This window comes from Apus apus, chromosome 5, assembly GCF_020740795.1.
Source record: "Apus apus isolate bApuApu2 chromosome 5, bApuApu2.pri.cur, whole genome shotgun sequence".
Taxonomy (NCBI): domain Eukaryota; kingdom Metazoa; phylum Chordata; class Aves; order Apodiformes; family Apodidae; genus Apus; species Apus apus.
The window spans coordinates 48,126,962-48,150,938 of record NC_067286.1 but is presented as its reverse complement, the minus strand read 5'-3'; the positions used below and the strand labels follow the sequence as shown (position 1 = coordinate 48,150,938).

Here is a 23,977-nt window from a genome sequence, read left to right as displayed (position 1 = left end):
AGGCTGTTCTTTTGGGCCCTTCATGTGTATCGGAGTGAGGTTAGGAAAATGTTATAAATGCTGGTGTGACAAACCTGCAAATGAGACTCAGTGCCCAAGCTGGTGTTTACTTCCAGCATTGCTACACTGAACTGTAGGAAGGGCAGATCTTGGTAAACACTATTCCTTAGCATAGCTGTCAGAGTTTTACATAAATTGGTCCGGGAAGATAATTGTAGAGTTTGAAATTTGACTAATTTATAGTGAAATTACTTGGCACCCCTTCAGCGTGTAGTGCCTTATAAAGAGGATTTTGAATGGCTGTGGACAGAGCCACTCCACAGTCTCTCTTTCTCCTGTTAGCTCAGGATGAAGAGGTATAAAGGTACAGCAGGCTCACCACAAAAACAGCAACCAAATGATCATCTATTTTGCTTTATTTATTTCTTTGTGACCCCTCTCTTCTGCCTGGGGCTTTCTCATCTACACACTCTGCATTACTTATGGAGAGCCACACCAGATCTCTGAAGACAGCTGAGAAAGCATGACAGGCTCACTTTCCAATGTTGATCAGTGCTGGTTTGTCCTCCAAAACAGACAGTAGCCCGTGGAAATTGAGGTGAAGCCATATGCACCTTTCACTTTACTCTTTGGGAAGCCATTCCTTTGCCACAGCAGATCAAAACCACGAGATCACCAAATCATTTACTGAGGTGGCACATCTTCCTTCAGATACGTGTGGTTAATTTTAATAGCTCAGCTATTGAATGTGCTGGGGTGTAGCTAACACTCTCTGTTACATGTAATGAACTAAACTGGAATGTCTCTGTCACTTGAGGGTGCTACAGCTGCAGGGATGGTTTCAGAAGCTCTTGATCTGTCAGTGGTGACTGTAGGTCGGGTGTCTTCAGCTGAGATAAAAGCTTTGTTTGCTTAACAGGATCGAATTTTCCTCAAAGAAATAATTGAAACAATAGGAGAATCGCCCAAACCTGTGCTGAGCATTAGCAGATGAGCTGGTTTGAAATCGATCCATTTGGAAAGGAAATAATGTGCAGATTGGTCAAGGTAATGATGGTATTGGATGATAGAGTAGAAGCAGGGGTGGAGAAAGCTTGCGAGGGATACAGTGTCACCTAAAAGCTTTGCAGAAGTGCTTTTATTACCTTGAATCAGCTTGGCTTTGCCCCGACACTTAACTGTTTGCGAAATAATTTTACCTGCTTCTGAGATAAATACATCTGCCAGTGAACTCTTAACCCCTCTTTTGCAGGCCCCTCCTGGGTAGTAGCCATGGAGAATGAGACACCTTCAATTTTTCTGGATACAGAGTGAAACAAAATGGGGTGCAAAACTATGGTACATAATCTTCTTGTGAGCAGAATGCTTCAGGAAAATTACAGTCATTATTGAATGTAATGAAACCTGACAAATTAGAGTTTCATAGGCCCTCCCTGAGATTAGTGTGATCCATTAAACATGCCCTCTGACTGCTAAATGGCATTGTCCCATTTCACCATAAGAACCTGAGAAATCCTGAGGTAACTCTGGCTAACAGCTGATTGAAAGCACCCAATCAAGAGCTCTTTAAAGTGAGAGGAGAAATTATCCTGATTAACATTATTTCCAAGAAGGTACTCTCTGAGTAGGCTGTAAATTGTGTTAGAAGCATTTGGGTATTGCAGGGAAGACCAAATTTGACACTGAAGTGGCCACAAAGTAATGTACAAAGTGGAGTGATCAAGGGAAGAACATTTTGTTGATTGTGGTGGGAAAATTGAATTACTCTCAGTTGCATAGCTATTCAGAATATGTATGCTAAAGTGAATGATACTCAGTTTAAAAGAAAAGCAAGAAAATATGAAGAGCAGAAAAAGCCTCTTTCCCAAATCCTTCTTGCCTCATGATTTTTACATCTTAAGAATGTTTTCATGGGGAATAGTGTAGCATGCTGGTCATGAATACCTCATCCATTATGGTAAGACATCCCAGTGATGCAAACTAAATCAATACATTAGTATTCCTTAAAATGATTGCTTTTTCCTTGACTGATTGTGCATTAAAAGCAACCTTTAAATGATGGCCATTAGCACCTGAGACCTGGTCACTGGCACTGACTGAGCTGACATGAGATGAATTGCAAAGGATCTATGTGATAGAGTTGGTACAATCCTTCTGAATTGCACAATGGAGTCAAAGAGAGTGCATGTAAGTTGCCAGTATGGGATAAAAGACCTTTATCCTGTGGAAGGGTTAGGACATGGATATACTTTAATGCCCAGTCCTTCAGGGCACTAAGACCACCTTAGACCACCTTTGTTTTTATAGGCATAGGCATAAGTGAAGGAGAGAGTGCTGTGGCTTTAGGTGTTGCATTCCAGCAACAGATGAGCCTTTCCATAAGTAAACTGTCTAAAAATCCAAATCCCATATCTAAAACCAGTAAACAGCATATGTGCACAGGTGTGATGCAACTGTAATTTAGTTCTGCTTGCCCTGTCTCTTGGTCTCACCCATCACCCATCCCATGTCCCAGCCTGGTAGGTGCACACTGTGAGGCTCAGTCTGCAAGATCTTTTTGATGCTTCCTGTGCAACGATGCATGGCACTGAAATACAATGTAATTAAAACCTGGAATAATGGCAGGCATTAATATATATTTCTGTATTTCTGAAGCAAAGTTTTAAATTTAATTCTAAATGTAGAATTAAAAGAGCCACATGACTACCATTTAATGCTAGGAGCTGTCTAGTCTGGTAATGTCATCTCATTTCATGACATCGTCAATGACTAAAGCTAAATGACTAAAGGAAGATTGATTTGTGGTATTTTTCCAGGATCACTTATTAAAAATGGCTCAGTTAGTGCTGCTTCTAGTGGTGCTTTAGCAAGAGCAATGGGCACTGGTACAGTGGTAGAGTGCCATCATGGCTAATAAAGAAGAGTTGAAGCAAGAAGCATTGAAAGGTTGGAAAGGAAAACAAGCACTTGAAATACAAATAAGGTTCCCATAATCTTACCTCTGCCTAGAAGAAGGATTCTGTCAGCATGGCTGACATGGTGCAGAGCAGAACATGAACGTGAACACAATCCCAAATAAGTTATTTCCCCCTAATCTAACTGCTTATAAGCGGTTATGGAGTTCATCCCTGTAATATCTGAGCTATATTTGACATGGTTGTTCAGGGCTGGCAGCTCATGTCTGCTATCAAGAGCAGATCTTTAAGGAAATCTCTGTTGGCTATGATGTAGCTTATACATAAAGATATTTACGGTAGCTGCTTACATCTATCCTCTTCTGAAAGATAAAGCACTTGAGTGCACACTGAATGCCTGCTACCTTCTCATCTCCCTGACATTCATTATAAACTGAGAAGCCAAGTTTTTTAAAAGCTATTTAGATGTTTTGTGCTGTAACTTTCTCTAAAAGATATATTCCTATTGATTGCACTGAAACACACAGAGTAGAACAGAACAGAACAGATCAATTGAAAAGTAAAGTTAAGACAGCAAGTACACTTCTTTTCCACTTACCTTAATGGAAACAGTTATGGCTGGATCTATCCTGGGTGTAATGCTGCTGAAGTCAATGGAGTTGTACCAGCGATGAATTTGGCTCCTAGTGTTTTGTTTTGACCTTTTCAGAAGGTTGCTCCGCAGGAGTGAAACTATTAGACACAGCTAGTGATACCTTAAGTTGAAATATAGAAAAGGCAAAGCTAGAGTGTCTAGCACCTTTTTCATTAAGGAAGAAACCTGACTTTTATAGAGTGAGGGTGAAAGAATTGATTCCAGATAAGTGCTAAACTTCATTTCAGGTTTCCCTGGTGAGTAACAGTCCCAAGGTGGCCTGAGGCTTGGACATCTCTGCATTCATGCCTAGCTGTCTGGAAGGGACTGCATGATCTCTTTGTATGTCTGTGCATCAGGACAGTTTTGAGTTGTATGTCAGTTCCTGCAGGCATGTGGTGTTCATCCACTCCCTGAAGATCCATGTAAACCAACTGAACATGCTAACAGTTCACATGTCCTGAAATTACGTGGCAGTGCTCTGTGTGGTCTTTATTAGCAAGGGTTTTTTGGATGTCAGTAGACAACACAGGTTCTTCACTCACTGCAGTTGTCTCAGGAAGACACGGAATAGCACCGTGATTGTGGAGTATTTTCAGCCTCAAGCCATTTTGTTTTACACCTTTGGGTCACTAGTCCAGACTGAGACAGCAACGTGTTTTATGGCAACTGACAGGTGGCAGTGCAACTGAGAATGGGCCCTCAGTGTTGACACTGTCTCCCTCCCACTCTAATGTCTTTTCATTCTCCACTGAAATTTCCAGTGATCTCCAAAAGCAGAAACAATGAGCCATGCACGACGGGGACAGAGGCATTGCTAACAGAGAGAGAAATAGCCAGGAAAGTTCTGTTTCCTCTTCAGAGAGCTGGATTTGGAAGAAAGGCACGAGTCCAGAGAGGAGGTGTGCCTCAGGATGTCCCCTTGCCCACAGTGAGGCTCAGGGCAGTCAGACCAAACATCCCGTGCTGCCACAGCGGGAGCTGCTGGAGGGGGTGGCCAGAGTGTCTGGATGGGTGCCCCTGGGCTGGCTGCCTGTGTGCTCCTACCCCTCTTCTCATAGCTTCTTCCCTTTCTCTTCTTCCTCCCCTGCCCTTTCCATTTATGGGCTCCTTCCATCATCCTGTCCTCTCCAACAAACCCAGCTGTGTTTAAGATGTTGTTGGCACCAACCTGGCATTTGCAGACTGTCAGTGCTCACACAGGGTGCTGCTGTCCTCAGCCCTGACACGGGCTGTGGGCTTTTTGGAGACAGTGTCTGATGCTGGCTCATTGCCTGGCTCAAACAGACCAGGGTCTCCCCTTCCCCTTAGCTAATTGTATAGTAAATAAACTGATTTGCAACGACAACTGATTTTCAGGGTGGGAGGAGGAGGAGGAGTAGGTCTAAAGATTCCTGGAGTTGCTCATACCTGCATACCATCCTGTACCTCTAGATGAGAGGATTTCAACGGTGACAATTCAGAATAAGACTGTTCATGTTAATGGAAAGTTTTATTTATAATATTGCTTACCATTTTCCATGCTAAATTTTGTTGTTTTGTTGGGATTTTTTAAAGTCAAATACAACCTCATTTGCCCTAATCTTTGCACCTTGTAATTTCTTTACAGGCTGAAGTCAGAGGTTTCAGAGCAGGAGCCACAGAGCAGTCTCCAGCAGCAAGGGCTTTATTACTTTGTAGAGTTTACTGCACTATGTTTACTAGTTTCTTCTGAAGTGTTATCATAAATAATTAAAGCTAAACTGTGCTTGTTAAGTAAATGAGGAATGCACATGTTTAGATGCATTATCTATGCTTTAATTGCAGTCATTTGTTGAGGCCTACCTTTCATAAGGAGGCAGGAACGTTCTGCCTGAACAGAGGGCTGTGGAAGCTGCAGGTTCCAGGCTGAAATACTGGCCCTTGCTTGTTTGTTCCAAGAAATTTTAAGATGTTTATAGCATAGTGGGGAACTTCATCCTTTGCGGTGAGATTATGTGCCTGGAGGCAGGTGCTGTCCTTTCACTACAGGCTTTAAAAATAAGGAGAAATTATTTCATGGAGTGAAAGATTTACAGAGGATTTTCTTACATCCAGGCTGTTGTTCAGCACGTGCAGGACAACCAGGTGAAGCCCAGGGTCTCTGGCATTCACAGGCATGTTGCTCTGTGCCAAGGACTTTGCAGTGCCCATCTGTGTCCCCATCAACCTCCCTGGGTCTCCCCAACACCTTCCTCCTGCTGCTTCCAGCACATGGGTCTCTGGTCGTTTTAATTTCTCCTACAACATTCTCATATTTTTAGTCCTTCTGTGCTTACGTTAACACCTACGCTCTGATGCACATGACACCTATGACCTCATACGTGCCAGTCAGTTGCATGGGGCACATGGGGCCCCTGGGGGTACACCCGTCTGCAGGCTGTAGCATCCCCCTCAGAAGGCAACCCAGCTTCCTCTTCAAACTGATTTTAAAACAAATTGCTGCACAGAGTCTCACAGCCATCCTGATTAGTGATTTAAAACTTCTGGACTCAGTAACTCTATCTTCATTAGGAAGATCTGTTTTTAAAATAATTGTCTCTAAAGCAGACCTGGGGGATTATTGCATTAATATCAGCAAAAACACCATGAAAAAATTTCCCAGACAAATGTTGATGTTCTGGACAATGCTAATTTTTTTTCCACAAGGAAACAGGTTTTTATTTAAAAGCACCATTATCTTAATAATTATCTTGAAAGCTAAATTGGATTTTAAGACTTTGTGATTTAAGGTTTGGTTAGTGATTTCTAGGTGGTTGACACCTGCAGAGCTGAGCAGCTGGGAAAGGCTACAGCTGGCTATTTGGGGGAAAAGAAAACCGCAAAAACCGACAGGAAAAAGAGTGTAGAGGAGGATAAACAGTAGAGTCATTGGTAAGGAAAGACTTTGGTAGGATTGGACATTTAGGAAGATGGCTAAATTGGAGGGAAGTCAGCTCAGGCAGCAGAAACCAACTTTGGAGTTTGAGGGCTGAATGCTGGGAGAATATGCCAGATGGAGGACAAAGGGTATTTGTGTTTGGGGGTTATTATTTAAGTAGAAGGGTTACAAGAAAGGCTAGTAGCTAGAAGACCATGTGATGGCTCAGTAACGAGCAAGAGGACCTGCTGCTGACAGGGGTGAGGCTGGTAGGTGGAAGTACAGTCAGGCTGCCCTGCCTTAGGAAGAGATGGGCAAAACAAGATGATGTGTAAAAGGAACTAGTGGCTTCTGAATTTCTGGAGGTTTCCTAACTTTACAGAAACCAGATTTGGTGCAGATCAAAAGCAAGAACAGTACAGTGACGCACGGCAGCTGTAAGATCAGAGTCAGATGTCTGTCTCTGCTGTCACCAAAGGAACATAGGTATCCCTAGATACTTCTCACAGCATCTAAAATGGTTTTTATTGGAAGACTATTGTCTTTACAGAGGATGTGGTTATAGAGTGAGGGGGAATGAATAGATTTGTGTCTGTTTTCTGTACCTCAGCTTTGCCTTCTTCATGTTTATTTTGGTTCTTGTGGCTTCTGAGGCTTTTAAAATTAGTGTTTATTTCTTAAACAGAGGGCTTGTGAGTGATCCAGAATCTCATGTTTGAGGCTGCAGAAAATAATATTTTAGTGAAAAGGAGTGGAAAAGTGAATTTTCTCTGAGAAGATAACTTTTGGAATGATTGTTTGCATCTAGAAGAAAGGAAATTAATATTTCTTATGGCAGCTGAGAGATGGTCATGAGGAGAAGGAAGCTATTATTAATTAATCATCAATTATTATTTTAATATTTATGTAGCACTGTATGACTGGTGCCCCACAGGGAAAGAGGATCATCTCTCTGCTTGAGGAGCCTACGTTCTATATTTAACCATGGTGAGGGCTTCTCATGGCAGATGATGTGTTTTCATCATTCCCTGTTCTGTCTCAGCTTTTCAGTTGAATCCCATTTTAATTCCCCATCCCCAACAGAGGGGAGCCTGTGCTAAGCAGGAACGGCAAGATCAGAGTCTAGAAGAGCACAATCGATGCAGTAAACAGAGAGGCAAGATTAGAGATCTGATCTCAGACTTGGATCTTGCAATCCTTACCCAGAATTGCAATAATGTAAATAAAACCTTTGCAAGAATAAAAAGTGCAGGATTTGGTGCCAATTTAGAAAGACTTGCCCTTCCTGGCCCCTTTAGACTGGTGTCCAAATAAAATTGTTTCTTTTTTTTCAAAGTCTTTAAATTGACAGACTTAACCGGGGGAAACCTGACCTGCGTGAGGCTGGTGGCAGCAATACTGGGCTGTTTCTCTTACAGATGTTTGACCTTACCTCTTGCTGAAGCACTTGCTTCTAGATGCTGTGCCTGTACCTGATACTACTCTCAGCTGGCAGCAGTCAGCAGGGTAATGAACTCTGATAGATGTATTCTGATAAAACCCATATATTTAGTTCCTAGCAATTAGCTGGTACATCATAAGGGGTGTGTTGTAAGGAGGTAGTGCTGTGAAGTGTCAGTCTGAACTCTTTGATTCCAAGAATACATATATGTGGCAGCCCGCTTGAAGTGGAGTGGATTTGAAAGGGCAACTGAAAATATGTAATACTGAGAGAAACCAACGTTTATGTAAAGTACCTGTCATTGTAGTGGCTAGAACAGAAAATGGGAGTCAAACGGTCTAGCGTCTATTTTTGGCTTCACCATATCTGTACTGAAGTCAAATTAATTGAAGATAAATACAGAAATCTCTCCTTATATAGGATTTTTTATTCACTTTCAGAACTCTGTAATAGGGGTGTGCTATTTTGTTTTTCTTGAGGATGATCTAAAAGCGCGGAAGGAAGTTGCTATCATTTGTATTAATGTATGCAAGATTCTTCCAATAAGCATCTGAGTTAGCATCAGAGGTATGACTTCTGTGCTGTGAGAGATGAGTCTGGTGAAATCTATAGCTGTTGCCAGATGCCAGTCTTGATCAGAAATCTGTTGCCTTTACTGAAATTTTGCATAGATGTTTTCCCCTGTCAGGTGACCTATTTAAGTAGAAGAAATACTGTGTAACAGCTTCACATAAGTTTCTGGGCAGAGAATCCCTCTTCTGAAGTGTAGAAGCCCAGGATAAAAAGAGAAGTTTTCATTTATTAGTACATTTTCCTTTATTTAAATAAAAGTTAGTAATTTGAGTGTGACTTTCGCTTGTTAAAAAAGATTCTTTAAAAAACCAAACCAATCTGTTGTCCCCAAGGGCATGCCTCTGTAGTGAGTGCTCTTTAAAGGTACCCTTGTGCTGTCTGAAGGCATCTGGGTGAACTCCAGAGCAGCTTTCTCAAAGAGGTTCAGCCCACAGGGACTGTGAGTTTATCTTTGTGCTAGCATGGGGCATTGCTTGCAAGGCATGCCATAGTTTGGCTGTCCCTACACCATACTGTGCAGAGGGTAGCAGATATATCCTTAGAGATTACCACACAAGAGGATGTTGTGATTCCCCTTTGTTTCAGCTGGCTTCCAAATCTGGGTGATTGCTCGTATGTGCTCCCAAGAGTGGAGGCTTGCTAATAGTTATGGAGAAGATACCATCGAAGTATATGGGAAGTGGACTCTGCAGGGACATGATTTGGCAGTGGTTTCATCCTCTGGACTGGCTCGTGCCTCCACTGTGCTGAATGTGCTCTCTCAGTCTGCACAGAGCTGGGCATGTCCCTTTTGGGGACCAGCACCTCCTAGAAGTAGAACCCAAACCAGCACTTGCAATGCAAAGTCCTGAAATAATTCACAGAAGAAACTGCATAAAGGGTATGATACAATCTCATTCATTTGAGTTAGAAATTAAACACAGCTATCAAAAGAGAGGGAGACACCAATTCAGTTGTCTGCATTGCCATCTCCTGCCACTGTGCAGCAGGTCAGACCACAGATGGTTTGGCCATACTGGTTTGTGTAGTGTCTGAGGGCCAGATATACCCAGGATCATGCTCATTTCTGTGCAGGACGTTGCCCCTAGGCAAGACAAGTGTCTTGTAAGATGCCTATCCCACTGTAGCTGCCCTCACTCCCACAGATGTACTGTGTCTGCAGAGAGACCGGCAAACCTTTAGGCAGAGCTTTAAGATGCCACTTTTGAAAGTACCTGAAGGCTGTAGCAATACTGACTTCACTGAAAGTCAATTAAAAGTCATTGACACTGGGGCTCTTAAATCTTTCCAGAGCTTTTCTATTGGCTGTGCCTCCATTGCACCATCCATCCAAGGATCTCTAATCAAGGCTGTAAATATCTATAAATCTGTAATACCTTACAAATTCTCTATATTGACTTGAGTTTGGGGATGTTTGCTGTATGAGTATATTGATTTAGATTAATATCAAAAATAACACCGTCAGTAATAAAAGCTGATGGTAAATCACTTTTCCAGGAGCGTGGTTCAGGCAGGTGTCAGGCAGCGTGAGGATGGAAGGATCCTGCAGGCAAAGGCCAGCAAGTCGGTGTGAGTGGCTTGTGTGGCCAGTCCTTCCCTTGCCAGGGCAAGGGACAGTCTAAGGGAGCCTTGCTTAGGGGAGAGCAAGGTCTTCTCTGGAGCTTGTGAAAGAGTCAGCTGTAGCCATGTAACCATCGAGTGAGGCAAGATAGACTTGCAGGCTCTCCTGTATCTGGCTGTTAAGTAAGGACTTGGATTTAAAGGGGCTCTTGTTACTGCTGTCACAAGCCCCTGGCAGGTGTCCAGCAGAGTCCTCGCAGTTTGTTAGATAAACAGGGTCTGTGCTCAGGAGGCTGCTTTTCAGGGCTGCCTGTGGCAGTGGGAACAGCTGCAGAATTGTTCCCTGGGAAAGAGAGTGATGCCTCACACCTGAGGAAGGTGCAGTCAGAACAGCAGAGGCATCGCTGACTGCAGCACGCTTCACCTGTATCCCATGCTCCTGGAGGAAAACATTTGTAGGCTGGTATGGATCTGTACCATTTTGCCCAAAACCATTCTGTAGACTGCAGTGAAAAGTATTAGTGATACACCAAAGAAGCCAGGCTGCCTGACATGGATATAATGTTAGGCTTAGCTGCAAGACTAGGAGTGGTAGAATTTGTAACTAGAGTATGTTTTCTCTGGTCAAGCTCCCTGGGATACTAACTCACATTGTTCTAACTCAGTCTCTTACCCTTGCATTTTATAAAGAGAAAAAGCTTTTTTTGCCCTGTTAATTTCCTGAAGCACGAATTTATTGCTTTCTTGTTTTAAATTAATCTCCAGCTCTATTTCTGAAAAACATAATGAGTGGAAAATGATTTTATCCATCCTGGTGGCAGGACAGCAATTTGTTACACTGCCAGCTGGAGGACCTGGATCAGAAACAAATTTGGGTTCCCAGGCTCTGTGCCAGAAGAGCTGAGACATATTTTTGAGGTGATGTACAAAGTCTCTAGGGGGAGTTTGTTGACGGAACGGAGCTGCTTTTAAAAACATCCTGCCAAGTGAGCCACAAAACACTGCTGGTCTTTGCCTCAAAATGGACAGGTCTCCTGCCCCACACTGTGAGTGGTGTTTAGGAAGTGCTCCTAGGACCTGGAAGCATAGGTGAAGAATACAGGATATTTTGAACAGAAATTAAGTTCCTGCATGTATGTTCATCTTTAGTTATCAGCTATTATAGATATTGCATTGATCCAAGCATAAGGAGGTCAGATGTAACGGGTGCAGGTTGTGGGAACAGGGGTTGCCCTTTTCACGTGGGGCCAGAGCTGAAATTTGAGTACAAGATGATGCAAGGCCATCGCTTCCTGTACCACCACCCCAGGCTGAACCTATCCCCATGCCACTCTTGAAAGCACTCTCTGTCCCTTCCCCACAGCCCTTCCCATTACACTCCATGATCCTTCCTTATCTCCCAGGCCACTTCCACCTTGGCCATGCTCCTGCTGTTTTAGGCAGATGCCAGGTGTAAGACAGAGCCTGCAGCTTGCACTGGAGCACTCCTTAGAAGTTTGGTGACTCCAAAGCAGAAGCATTTTTACGGGACTGAACCCTCCATAGGGCCTTGTCCCTTACAGCTTGTGTCTGTGTGAGGCAGCATCTTCCAGCTGCTGTTTTCTCACTGGATAAAGATGTCAGCTGGAATGATCTGCTTCCACAGTTTGTATGGACATATTAAGTGCTTGGGAAAGCTCCACATATTTCAAGTGAGACTATAAAGGAAAAACTACAGAGTGAGACTACAGGAGAAAGCATGTTTTAAAGACCATTCTATTGAAAAATAACCCCCTTTTCTCCTATCTCGATAGACACAATATTGACAATTAGGACTGTATGATTAGATGGTCATAGGTATGTTGATGTATTCTTTTTTTTATATACACCTAAAGTAACTTCAAAGAATTAAATACAGAATTAAGTGTATTAATAGCACTGTCTGAGCAGCAGAAAGGCACTATAAAATCAAGAGAGGTCTACATAGACATAAGTCACTGTCAGGGTTTTGGCTGGGATAGAGCTAGTTGTCTTCTCAGTAGCTAGAATAGTGTTGTATTTTGGATTATGTATGGGATTTGGTATGAGAAGAATGTTGATAATGTACTGATGGTTTTAGTTGTTGCTAAGAAATCAAGGACTTTTCAGCTTCCCATGCTTTGCTAGTGTGCAGGTGCACAAGAAACTGGGCAGGAGCACATCCAGAGCAACAGGTCCAAGTTAGTCAGTGGGATATTCCATATCATGCAGTGTTATGCTCAGTGTGTGGATGAGAGTTGGCCGGGAAGTTCTGTCTCTCTTCTGGGACTGGGGTTTCAGGATCTCTCCTCTAGGATCGCCAGCCAGAGGCAGGCCAGGCCCTGGTCAGTGGCTGGTGAGCAGTTGCACTGTGCATCACTTCTTTGTATATTTTATTACTATTGTTATTACTACAGTTACAATAGTTCAGTACGTAAATTGTTTTTATCTCAAAACACGAGTCTCTCCATCTTTACCTTTCCAATTCTCTCCTCCCGTTCCCCAGGAGCAGCTGCCTGGTATTTAGCTTCCTGTCCTAGATACACAGTAATTATCAAAATACAAAAACAGAGATTTCTTGTAGAACTATCAGATAGGTTTAAAGCAAAGAAAAAACTTTTCACACAGTCAATAGTTACAATGTGGAATTCCGTATTACAGGCTGTTGTTGATTCTGTAGCTTACATGAACCGTTTTTAGACAAGTTGAGAAGAAAAAGTATTTATGTGTTTATAGCACACCATGGCATCTGATCGCAGCTTCAGGTGGATCTCTTAAGCAGCAGGTTTCTGATATGCTGCAGAGTATCACTGTGCATTTGTGCTGCTCTTCCGTAGGATGTGACTGGAACCAGGACGTGGGTGAAAGGACCTTTGGTCTGACCGGCTTTTTCAACTCTTACAGTAAAGGTTAAATGGAATTATCTGAAAGGGACATGAAGGGAGAGATAAATGTAGAGGGGGCTGGATGCTGATTTAGTTTGCACTGGTGTAAATCCAAGGGTGCAATCAAACAGTACATGGAAGCCACAGTGCCCTGGGGTTCCTGAAAGCAGCTTCAGCCACCTCCCTAAGGACTGCAGGCACCAGTATCGCACTTCCCAGTTGGCAGGGCAAGCACAGGCATAAGTTTCCATCTGGCTACTCTCAAGATCTTATTCCATCTGCCTGACTTATGAAGGAAGAAAACCTGATCACGTAGAACCTGTTAACTTCAGAAAGGACCCCCTCTGGGATCTTGACAACTAAAATCTAAGTCTTGAAGAGACTTGAGCACATACTTGCCATGGCGTGCATACACACCTCCCTTGCACACACATGCTTGCTCACTTACAGAGATTAGCTGCAGTCTGGAGAGGCTTGTAGATGCCAAGTCAGAGAGTACATGTGCATGAAGATAGCTATTAAAAAAAAATGCAGTAGAAGTACATATTCCTCCAAAGCCAGTGGTGTTCACCTAAGTGGCCAAATTTGCCCTGTTGTCCTCCTATTTCCCTGTTGTCTCTGGAGCTGGGCTGATGAACATTTTTGTGCAGATAGTTGTTCTTCCTTTGCTTGCTCAGTACCGTACACCATGGCATCTTGGTCAGTAGCTAAGGAGCATGTGCTGGGAGCAGAGCAGCTCATCTGCCTGGGACCCCTCCCCAGGCTAGATTTGTGGGGAATCTCCAGACAGAGAGCAGCCTTAACCCCAGCTGCAGTCCCATGCTTCACATGTTAGTGCAGCACACCTGTGGCTCCCTAAACCTGATGGGTGGTGTAAGAACTCAGAGTCAACCATGGCCGTGTACAAGGAGTGTGTCAGACCAGCACTGTGGCAGAAGGATGGCAGTGCTGGTCTAGCCTGTTTGTTTTGCCTTCTCAACTATTGCAGTAGTTGTGACAATAGACAAATATAAGTTGCAATGATAAGAGCAGAGGACAGAGAGGCCCAACCTACCTGACACATGGGCATAATCTGGGGTCTTGAGAGCCATGAGATGATGTGTGGAGAGCTGACAGGGAGGAGGAGTTGCAAAAGTGGTTTTCCAGTAAAGGTAGCAGCTGTGCATGGCTTTGGATGGGCGGGATTTGCCTCAATACCCAATGTGATCCAGCTGCCTTCACCTCAGTGACATCAGCTGGCCCCAAAGTGATGGTGAGGAGGGGTGGTGAACAGAGGTGGGCTGGTGCTGGCTGTGTGCCACACCCATGGTATGGGAGTTTCGCCTGAATTTGTGGAGTGGTGTCTTGAGACCCCCAGGTGAGCTCTCAGGCCAAAGCCATCCATGGCACCCTCAACCGGATTAGTGGTATTGACCAGCCAAGAGTTTCACTGTCAAATGCAGCTAAGGGTTGGCTTTGCTGCACGCAGTTAAAAGCTGTACTGTCAGTTTGTTTGCTCATCCTCCTCCAGATTTGGCATTCCTCTGATTTTGCAGCCAACTCTATGTTGTTTTTATTTGGACCAAAACATGCCTTCTGGCAAAACTGACATCACTGCTGGGCCTCATTAGGGAAATGAAGAGTAGGGTGTGGGGAGCTGGCTGCAGGAAGTGCCTCTGTTTCCCACCACTGAACTGGGAGGTGAACTCTGCTCGCCAGACAGGTTAGTGGGGTCCGACATGTGACAGGCTTTCAAAGCAGCCCTTTGCCAACACCCTTCAGCTATGAGAGGCTCAGGAATCCTGTCAGGTGGAGAGTTTTTGATAAGTTAAGACTTGTATGCTATGTGGAGCGGGCTGCTCTGTTGCTGTCTTGGATTTGTCAGGGGATTTTTTGTTGTTTTTTTTAAATAATCATTTTAAAGAGCAGTACTAACAGTGCAACAGGGTTTCTGTGCATTTCTGTTAAATTCAGAATCATGGATGTAAATAAATGAAAACTAATTACATGGTTGTAGGTAGGTGGTAAAGTCCTTTTCTTCAAGTGCAGAAGTTCTTACTCTGATTAGTTACAGTCTTTCCATCTTGGAAGAAAGAGAGTGATTACTGAAAATTACAATAATTATTTCACTTGCTAACTTCCTTTGCTTGCCCCCCCCCCCTCCCCCTTTTTTTTTTCTTGTGTTTAGATACCAGTGTGATGTTGCCCTATGTCTCCCACACTTTAACTTTTTGTACACCTTATCCAGTAACTGGACTTTAGCTATGTAATTCCTGGCTTCCCCTTTTATCTAGTTATTTCTGACCTTTGGAGTTGGGTTGTGTAACCAGAGGTACGGCTAATGTTTTTCCACTGAAGATCAGACACGTGTCATGTAAGACATTGTCTTTAATATCACTTTGTATTGCTAATTCAACATACTAAAGTTAACTTGTAAATTTTGTCAGCAATTCATCTTCCAAAGAAAAGTACTGTTTGAAGAGAGCCAGTGCCTGTTCCAGCCACCGCAGCAGCAAACACTGCCATTTGTCTGCTAACATTGAACTGTAACCTGTCCCTTTTTTCATGGTAAACAGGGTAACAAAAGTATTCTTAGAAATTGGCTCTTTCTAAATGTATCAGCAGCTTGTTTGTTCCAACACTAAAAAAATCACTTTCGTTATTTTGTTGAGGTTTTTTTTTAAGTCCTCTGTTTTCATTTTGGCACAAACCATAGATATCAACAGAAGTATCAATTAGTACAGACTCTGAAGATGGGCTGCTTCTCATAAACATGCATGTGCTGTCACCTACTTACTCCTTTAGACCTGGCCTTCATTTTGAGGTCAGACTTTAATTTATGAAGAATGTAATTTAAAGCTATTTATAGTACTTCGTGATTACCTGCAACTACTAATGAAAAAGACTTGCCAACAGAGAAATAAATACATTGAAGCTGCTTTAACTCTACTAGAGGTAGTAAAAAAGAAGGCCTAAACACCCGAGTGAGTTTAACAAGGGGGCAGAAGCAAGCAAAGTGTCTGTTTGATTGCAAAAAGTTTTACAGGCAGAAGCGGACACCACAGGAGGCAGCGGATCCCTGTATTTAAAGTTTACTTTGCCATTTGCCGTGAGTGGGGTCAGTGTTGTAGTGAATAATTTATAGGCAGCATGAATGAGCTCATTAGTCACCTTTTCAGAGCTTAAATGAGTTTTGCGGTTGTCGTTACATGGGCCTTCTGTTCTACTGCTCGGCAAAAGGACGGCTTGGCTGGCTTGTGGCAGGACAGCCTGTCTCCTTCCCGCCATGACTGGCCTTTGTCTTCTACTGAAACCTCCATTCTGATGCCCAGTGCTGGTCCAGTAACCTGCAGGGTTTCTCCAGCAATAGCTTTTGGTTTGGTTGGTTTTGTTTGTTACATGTGATGTTCGGTTTAATATTGGTTTGTTTTAATGTTGCATTTCTTTTTTCCATTATGGAAAAAAATACTGACTATTGTGTGACAAGTGATGTGGAACAAGTAAAACCCTCTACCTGCGAACAAGCAATAAAAGTGGCTTTCCTCCTCAAACATGCTTCGTAACTTTATCCTTGAAATGCCTATGAAAGTGCTAAACTATGCTGGAACTAGCTGAACCTTAGAAGAAGGTATAACTATCAATGTTTACAGGGCTGCTGATTTAAAGAAAAAAATTTCCCCCAGATTATTTTGTAGTGCTTTGCTGCCAAGGCCCACTCCATCCTTGTGAGAAACCTGTGGAATGAGAAATTTGCCTGCAAAAATTCTGAGGAGTCAGATGCACTCTACCTCCCAGATGACCACAGCTGTTAAGGGAAGTTTTCTGTTGCAGAAAAGGCTGGACCAGTGCCAAAAGACCCGGCATAAATTAATGCCCTGGTGGATAAGTCAGCCCATAATCATAATGGACTTCTGTTACCATGGACAAGCCAAAAGCTACTTGCAGGGAAACCTACCTCACAGGACATGAATGTGGCAGCCAGCGGGTGGTTCTGTGGCCATAGGTGACAACAGAAGTTGTTGATGGGATGCAGGTAGTTTATTGGTGCTTTTTTCCTTTGCCAGCTTTCTTCCTTGCTTCCCAAATCATGCTTACCTGCTCTGCCTGGCAGGTGCTCTTTGGTTTGGCCACAGAACCTGCCACTCCTGTGGCTGTGGAGGAGAGTGCAGAAGTTTTCTGCAGACGCTACTGCTTCTTTATAGTCCTTTCACTGCACTTTTCATAACTTTCCGCTCCTTGCTTTCTGATGGGTTTCGTAGGCTGATGTGTAGTACTAAAAACACACCAAGGAAAGAAGTCTGCTTTATCATTTTATCACACTTCGCTTGTTGCCCAAAATCTGCATCCTCTCAGTATCCCTTTGCAGACACAACTGTAGGTCAGCTGTGCTTGTGCTTCATCACTGCATCACCTCATGCAGGCTCTTGTAGCTGTCTCTGCGTTGCCGCAGTCTGGGAATCTGGACCCACATCTTACAGGATTTCCTCTGGGAACAATGTTCAAGAAATGTACAGGAAGAGTAGTACCAAGTGGTAAGTAGAGGAAAGCACCCTCTGGAATATCCTGTGCTACAAAGAGCTGGAAATCAAGCTGGGAACTCAGTACATTCATGCCTAGGAAATCCACCTGGCACAAGCAAAACAGTCAGAGGAGAAAAATTGTCTACTCACTTACAACACTAGTGACAGCAAATTGTGTTTAGTGATGGGTCCCGAGGTTCTCAGTTGATGAAATGTGAACACAAACTTCATTACCTGTGAGCTCATGTTGCAACTTAATTTTGCATGCATAGATACAAAAAATAAAAGACAAATTCCTGAAGTCTTTGATGAAATGAACAGCTTGTATTCAGGAAAGCTGAGGCAGGACTTGGGATGTTTTCCAGAAATAATTTTGTCTTAGTTTTAGAAATTCAATTTGGCAGTACAGTCTGGGAACTTTATAAAAAGAACTTGGTTCTTCATTATAGTTTTCCCCAAAACTTGTGATCTTTACTTCTAAGCAGCATTGGCTGCTGCTTTTCCTCCACCTTGCTTTTAAGAACAAAAATATGGTTGATTTCTGGTTCTCCTGATTACTTGTAAGTTTGCCTTCAGCTGCAAAATGGTGAATACTAATGTTGAGATAACTCCAGTCCACATTTTGTGGCATTACACCTGTACAACAGATAGCAGAGTCTGTGCATTAAAATCCAGAAAACTTATTTCCTTTTACAGCCTCTTCAAACACTGCAACAGTACCAGTAATACTGGATTGTATTGCAATTAATATACCAGCTGTGTTAGATTAGGTGTGATTTCAGAGCAATATAGCCATTATAGTAGAAGACTCCAGTAAAGTTATGTTTATCCCAGCAACATTGCACTGGCAGAAGCTTCCCTTCACCAGTATAAGCTAGGTTTGCGCTGGGGGTGCTCACATGTTGGTGCACATACACTGGGAAAGCATCTCTCATACTGATCTGTTCTATTAAATGTATGTAGCACAAGCTAGCGTGCATGATATGCACCTCCCACTGCACTCATGTACAGAAACACACTTGCTGGTAGCTTGCCAGCTGTGTATTATTGTAGTGATAAGCGTAGTCATTTTCTTAGAAGCTGCAAGCCAGTGTTAACTACAATAAGATCGTAAATATGCATACATTATTTTAAAAAAGGAACTATTAAATTAAAACTCTGCATTTTATTGTCAGAAATTCATTATATTCTAGCTTGTGAAGCCTAAATGCTGTAGATACTTTTGTCTGCTTGCACTTCTGACAGTGCTTCAGATTAGTTCTCCTTTTCTCACTGATTCAGTTCTGGTTTTGTTGGGTTTTGCCAGCTGGGGCAAATGAACTTGAAGAATAATTAAATGAAAGATTGGGAAAATGCTTTGTAAATCTGATTCCATGCTCTCAAGAGAATAAACAAGAGATAGATCTCCTATCAGTAAGCTGGAGTAAGCTGGGGCTTCATTACTTGTGTAGCTTATGTCTTTAGCTTGGGGTGGGAGAAGAAAAGGGAGCACAGGATTGTAAAGGACATGGGGCAGGGAGGCAGGGTATGGCTGCGCCTGGAGCAGCTGCAAGGCAAGAGCTGCTCTTCTTCATGGGAACAAGGCACTGTTTCTCAGCCAGTTAGGTGTGCTACCTCTACGAGGCAAAGAATCTGGCTGTTCGAGTGGGAATCCAGACATGTTGTTTCTCTGCCCCAAAAGTGGGCATAGCGAAGACAACAAAATCAGGTTGGTCTGGAGTGGTTGGAAATAAAGAATTGTTCATACTGCAGGTTCTGCATGAAGGACTGGAGAGAATGCTGGGAACAGGAGCTGTGAAAAAAGACATGAGCAAACACATACTGTGTTCATGATTTAGTTTTTAATAGTGCCTGAATGTGTTCAACATGCTTCTGCTCCATACAAGATTAAATCCATTGCCTCAGAGAAAACAGTTTAGAAATGGCAAGATGGATGGGGGACACCAGCCATTCTGCATGAGGAAAGAATGGGAAAAAAATGTGATGGCCAGTGTTCAGTGTTAGAGCCTGAGATGAGTCCCACTATGAGGGGCCTGATCACTGGTCACAAGGGGCAGCAGCCCAGTCCACTTGCACATCAGGATTTCAGAATTGGGAGGTTTTTGGGTAGAGCTGTATGTCAAATTTTAAGTCCAAATGAGCAAGTTGGCGCACTGGCAGCAGAACTTTGGGAAGAAATTAGGCTCTGAATAGAAAATAAACATTGACAAGGATGCCAGTCAATGAGGACATGATAACTGGAGATCAGGTGAGGAATGGCGGCTTAAAGGTGAGGATAAGAAGTGCAGGTCTGTTGAATGGTGAGACTGGTGAGGTCAGACGGCAGAAGTAGAAATATTTAGCAAGGTCATGTGGCATGGTCATAATGCCAGCAAAGGAAAATGTTCCCAGTGGAGATGGAGATTGAGGGGGGAAGATTAGCTTTGGAGGGCTGATAAAGAGCTGGTGACCCTTGCTGTTCTCCTTTTGCAATGATGGCTTGTGGGATGTTATCAGCGATTCTAATCTAGAGGAGGATAAGAGATAAAGGACTATAGGGAGATGGCTGGAAATCCTCATTAAATAAGATACTGCAACATCTGCAGTTGGTATTCTGAAATCTGAGTGGAAAGATTAGACTGTTGCATATTAGCTCACAAGGCTAAAGTGCAGCTCTGCACTGTTGGCACTTCTAACTGGCCTTCAGTACCGCATATACTTTGGTCTTGATGTACAAACAGTTTTCATCTGTCAGTGTTGCAGATCTTTTGCTAAATGAGTTGGTATTATTCCTGTTTTAGAAATGGGGAAATCAACACCCTAATAAATTTGATGGCTTGTCTAAGATTATGGTGAGTTACTTGATGGCCATATGTCAGATGTTCTGCTGCTCTAGTCTCTAAACTTGCAGTTACTGTTCTTTCAGTGGTGCCATGTGAGACTATATTCCTTTCTTAAATAAGTTAAGTATTCCAGCAAAGAGTCAAAGAAGCTGGGGGACAGTCTTCTGAAGAGGCACCTTGCTGCTGGTGTTTTACCACTCTATGAGTCATCAGCTGCAGTTGCTGCTGAGCTCAGGGGTGAGTGGGAGCCAGCAAGATGCTGCCCTGCACCACAGCCCCTTGTGGGGAGCCTGTGATGCTTTTAGCTGGGAATAGAGTTAATTTTCTTTACAGTAGCTAGTATGAAGCTTTGTTTGGAATTCATGCTGAAAATAATGTTGATAACATACTGATGTTTTTGTTGTTGCCAAGCAATGCCTACATTAAGCCAAAGACTTTTTCAGTTTCTCCTACTGCCCCTGTCCTCCCAGCTTCTTCTCTACAAGAAGCTGGGGAGAAGCACAGCCAGGACAGCTGTTGCAAGCTGGCCAAAGAGGTATTTCAAACCATAGGACTTCAGGCATAGTATATAAACTGGGGGGAGTTGGCTGAGAGGAGCAATCCTGCTTGGGGACTAGCTGGGCATCAGTCAACAGGTGGTGGGCAATTGCACTGTGTATCACTTGTCTTCCTTGGGTTTTATTTCTTTCCCCTTTTCATATTATTATTATTATTATTATTAATATTTTATTTCAGTTATTAAACTGTTCTTATCTCAACACACAAGTTTTACTTTTTTCTGATTCTCCTCCCTATCCCACTGTGGGAGAGAGGGGGTGGGAAGGATTGATTGAGCGGCTGGGTGGCTCTTAGTTACCAGGGACTGAACCACCGCAGTGCCTCAGTGGAGAGCCCAGTGCCAGCCCTCTGGCCAGGCATGCAGTCTGTCCCCCTGCTCTCCTAGGCTTCTCCGTCACCCACTGCTGGCCTCTGCACTCCATCATGCTGCCTTTTCCATCTAGATGGCAAATGTCTCATGGAGATCCCACACTGTAATCCCTAGTGTGCACTCTGGGGAAATTCCTACCTGCAGAGGAAAAGATCTAAAACTCTGGAACCAATCTTATTCCACCAATGCTTATGGGGAATTTTGCCACTAATTTTGAACACAACTGAGCAGTGTACCTGAGGATGATGCACACATAATGTATTCAGGGTGTAATATTTGCATACTACCCTGCATCTCACAAGGCTTTCCCCTTCTCACTTCAGAAATACTTATTAGCTGAATTCTTCATGGTATTCTGTTTCAAGACACTTGACTTTTACAAGTGATGATAAATATGATAAATCTCCTTTCTTGCTGATAGACACATTGATTCACTCAGAAAAACATCTGAAGCATTTGCACTAAATTCAGGTGGGTGGAGTTACGACTTAGTTTGGGTTTGAAACCAAATGACCATGAGATAAGAACTGTATAAACGAATGGTCTGCCAACTGTTGGAGTGTTAGGGCTGGTACAGTCACAGGGCAGAGTTGGTTACCAGTGGTACTCTAGTGCCTGAGAGGTTTTCTTACCCTTCTTCTATCCTGCTGCTGGCATGTCTTACTGAAAATATGCAACAATGTGAAATAGTTCACTGGGTAGGGGAGGGAAAGCTATGGGCAAAAGAAGGTCTTAGCGAGTTATGACAGGAATTTCTAGTTTGAGAGAATCAACAGAAGGCTTTTCTGCCCTGCACTTTGAGAATGAGGTAGTTGCCCCTCTTGTCTAAAGGTGTGAATTTCCCAAGTCTCAGAGAGATTAAAAGAGAGAACCCATGCCTCGGGAAGTAACTCAAGTACGGACACAGACGTGCAGCAGGATACTGTGGTGATCCTGGTTAGGCGGGGTAGTATTGACTGTGTGGGCTTGCAAGGTCTTGTACTGTGTGTATACGTTTCTGCAGCAGGCCGTTTCTGTACTGAAATGAAAATTAATTTTGAAGTGTGCTCAATCTGCAAGCCTTGTTTACACAGAGCCGAAAATCCTTGATTTTTGTGGATCAGCTACGAAACAATTTTATGTACTTGTTTTGTGGGTGGACAGCCATACCTCAGTTGTGTTGTGAATCACTGCAGCTGCTCGAGATCAACCATGTTGTATATGGGAGGCTACATTTGACTAGTGCTGTCTAGACCGGGCAACTTTTTTTCATCTTTAAATCAAGTTAGTTCCCCCCAGTTTATTGAACTGATGGTAAAGTTTTGGGTTTTTTACTCAAGTTTGGTACTAGTTGTGTCAAGGCATGGTAGCAGGGGAGAAAACAAACACACCGTTCTTCCTAATCAGGGGTTATTCTAAAGCAAATTTCCTTAGACTAAAGAAACAAATAGGTGTTTCCCCCCCCCCAGCTGTTACCGCAGATTCCTGCAGCACGGCGCGGTAGCTCCGTGTGAAGACAGGCCCCGAGCAGGGGCCACAGTCTCGCCGTGCCCTGAGCCCTCCCCGATCCCCTGCCCTGCACACCCTCTGCAGGACGTGCCTCCAGCACAAACGAGCAGGACAGATGTGAAACTGGCCGGCGGGCGCTGGGGATACCGGGGCCTCTGCTCCGCGTCGCGCGTTGCCCGGCACTGGGCTTGCAAGTTTTGCCCTCCTCGGCAGGAGCCGCCTGCCCGCCGAGGGGTGTTGTGCGCTGCTGGAAGATGTCTCCCTTGCTCCCCTGCAGAGGCGGGGGAAGCAAGGCTCCGGCGCGTTGCTCTTCAGACTCCGGGTGGTGCCTCCGCGCCGGCCGCTCCGCGTAGGGCAGTTCAGCAGGGTCGGTCTGGCCGGGCCTGTCATCCTGTCACCGGCGGCCGCCGCGCCACAGGCAGGGGGCTCAGACTCGGACAAGTGGGGGCGCAGCCGCCGCCGGGGAGGGCCGGCCGCGCAGTCAGTGCCCTCCGCAGCGGAGAATTCTCCCCGGGCGCTTCACGCCTCCCTCCCTCCCGACCCCGAATACGCGCCAGCCCCACGTAATCGCCGCCGGCCCGCCGTGACCCCGCCGCCGCGAGGCCCGCGGCGCCCGCCCGCCTCGGAGGCGACCCCGGGCGAGGGCTGGCGGCCGGTGCCCCGAGCGGGGGGCGGCGAGGCGGGGACCCCGCGGCCTGCCGGCAGGAACCCGCCCGCGCCGCCCTCCCCCCCCCCCCCCCGCCAGCGGCGGCGGCGGCGGCCCTCCCTTCCGCGGCTTCTCCCGTCTCGGCTGGCCCAGCCCACGTTTTCCCTCTCTCCCCTCCCTCCCTGGTCATGTGTCGCCTTTTTTGTTTGCAGTGGAAACAATTTCTCGCTCTTCGGCTCGCACCAGGCGGACCGCTGCCCGTCGGGAGCGCGGGGCGGGCCCCATGCTGGCGGCGGGGCCCCCTGCGCCAGGACCCCCGCGGCACCCTCGGCGCTCGGGCTGAGGCGGGGGCGCGGGATGCCCGGCTCCGTCAGATGAAAGTTTGCGCCAGAGCCATGAAGGGACCGCGGTGAAACCACCGCCCACCCCTGCCCCCGCCAGGTAAGTTGTTGTTGTTGTGCGCTGGGATTGCGCAAGGCGCTGGCGGGCCCGTCTGGGGGGCGGCGCGGTCCTGCCTGGCCCGGCCCGGCTCGGCCCGGCCCGGCGCCACAACTTGGCCAGGAGTTGGTGCGCGGCCGCGGTGCGCGCGCCGCCGTGTCACCGCCGAGCCTGGCCCGCCGCGCCGCTCGGCCGGACCGCGGGGCCGCCTTCGGCCCGAGGTGGTCCCGCCGGGGGCTTCCGGGAGCTGCTCGGACAAGGGCTTTGGACCAG

The 23,977-nt window shown here is 45.0% G+C and overlaps 1 protein-coding gene across 3 annotated transcripts in view; it reads left to right on the top strand.

The window, feature by feature from the left end:
* Positions 1-23,977, top strand: part of FOXN3 (forkhead box N3) — a 209,941-nt gene that overhangs the window by 51,351 nt on the left and 134,613 nt on the right. For all 3 annotated transcript variants that reach the window (XM_051620661.1, XM_051620663.1, XM_051620662.1), the window contains exon 2: positions 23,479-23,707. The gene's annotated coding sequence lies outside the window, so the exon portion shown is untranslated. The remainder of the gene's footprint in view (positions 1-23,478; positions 23,708-23,977) is intronic.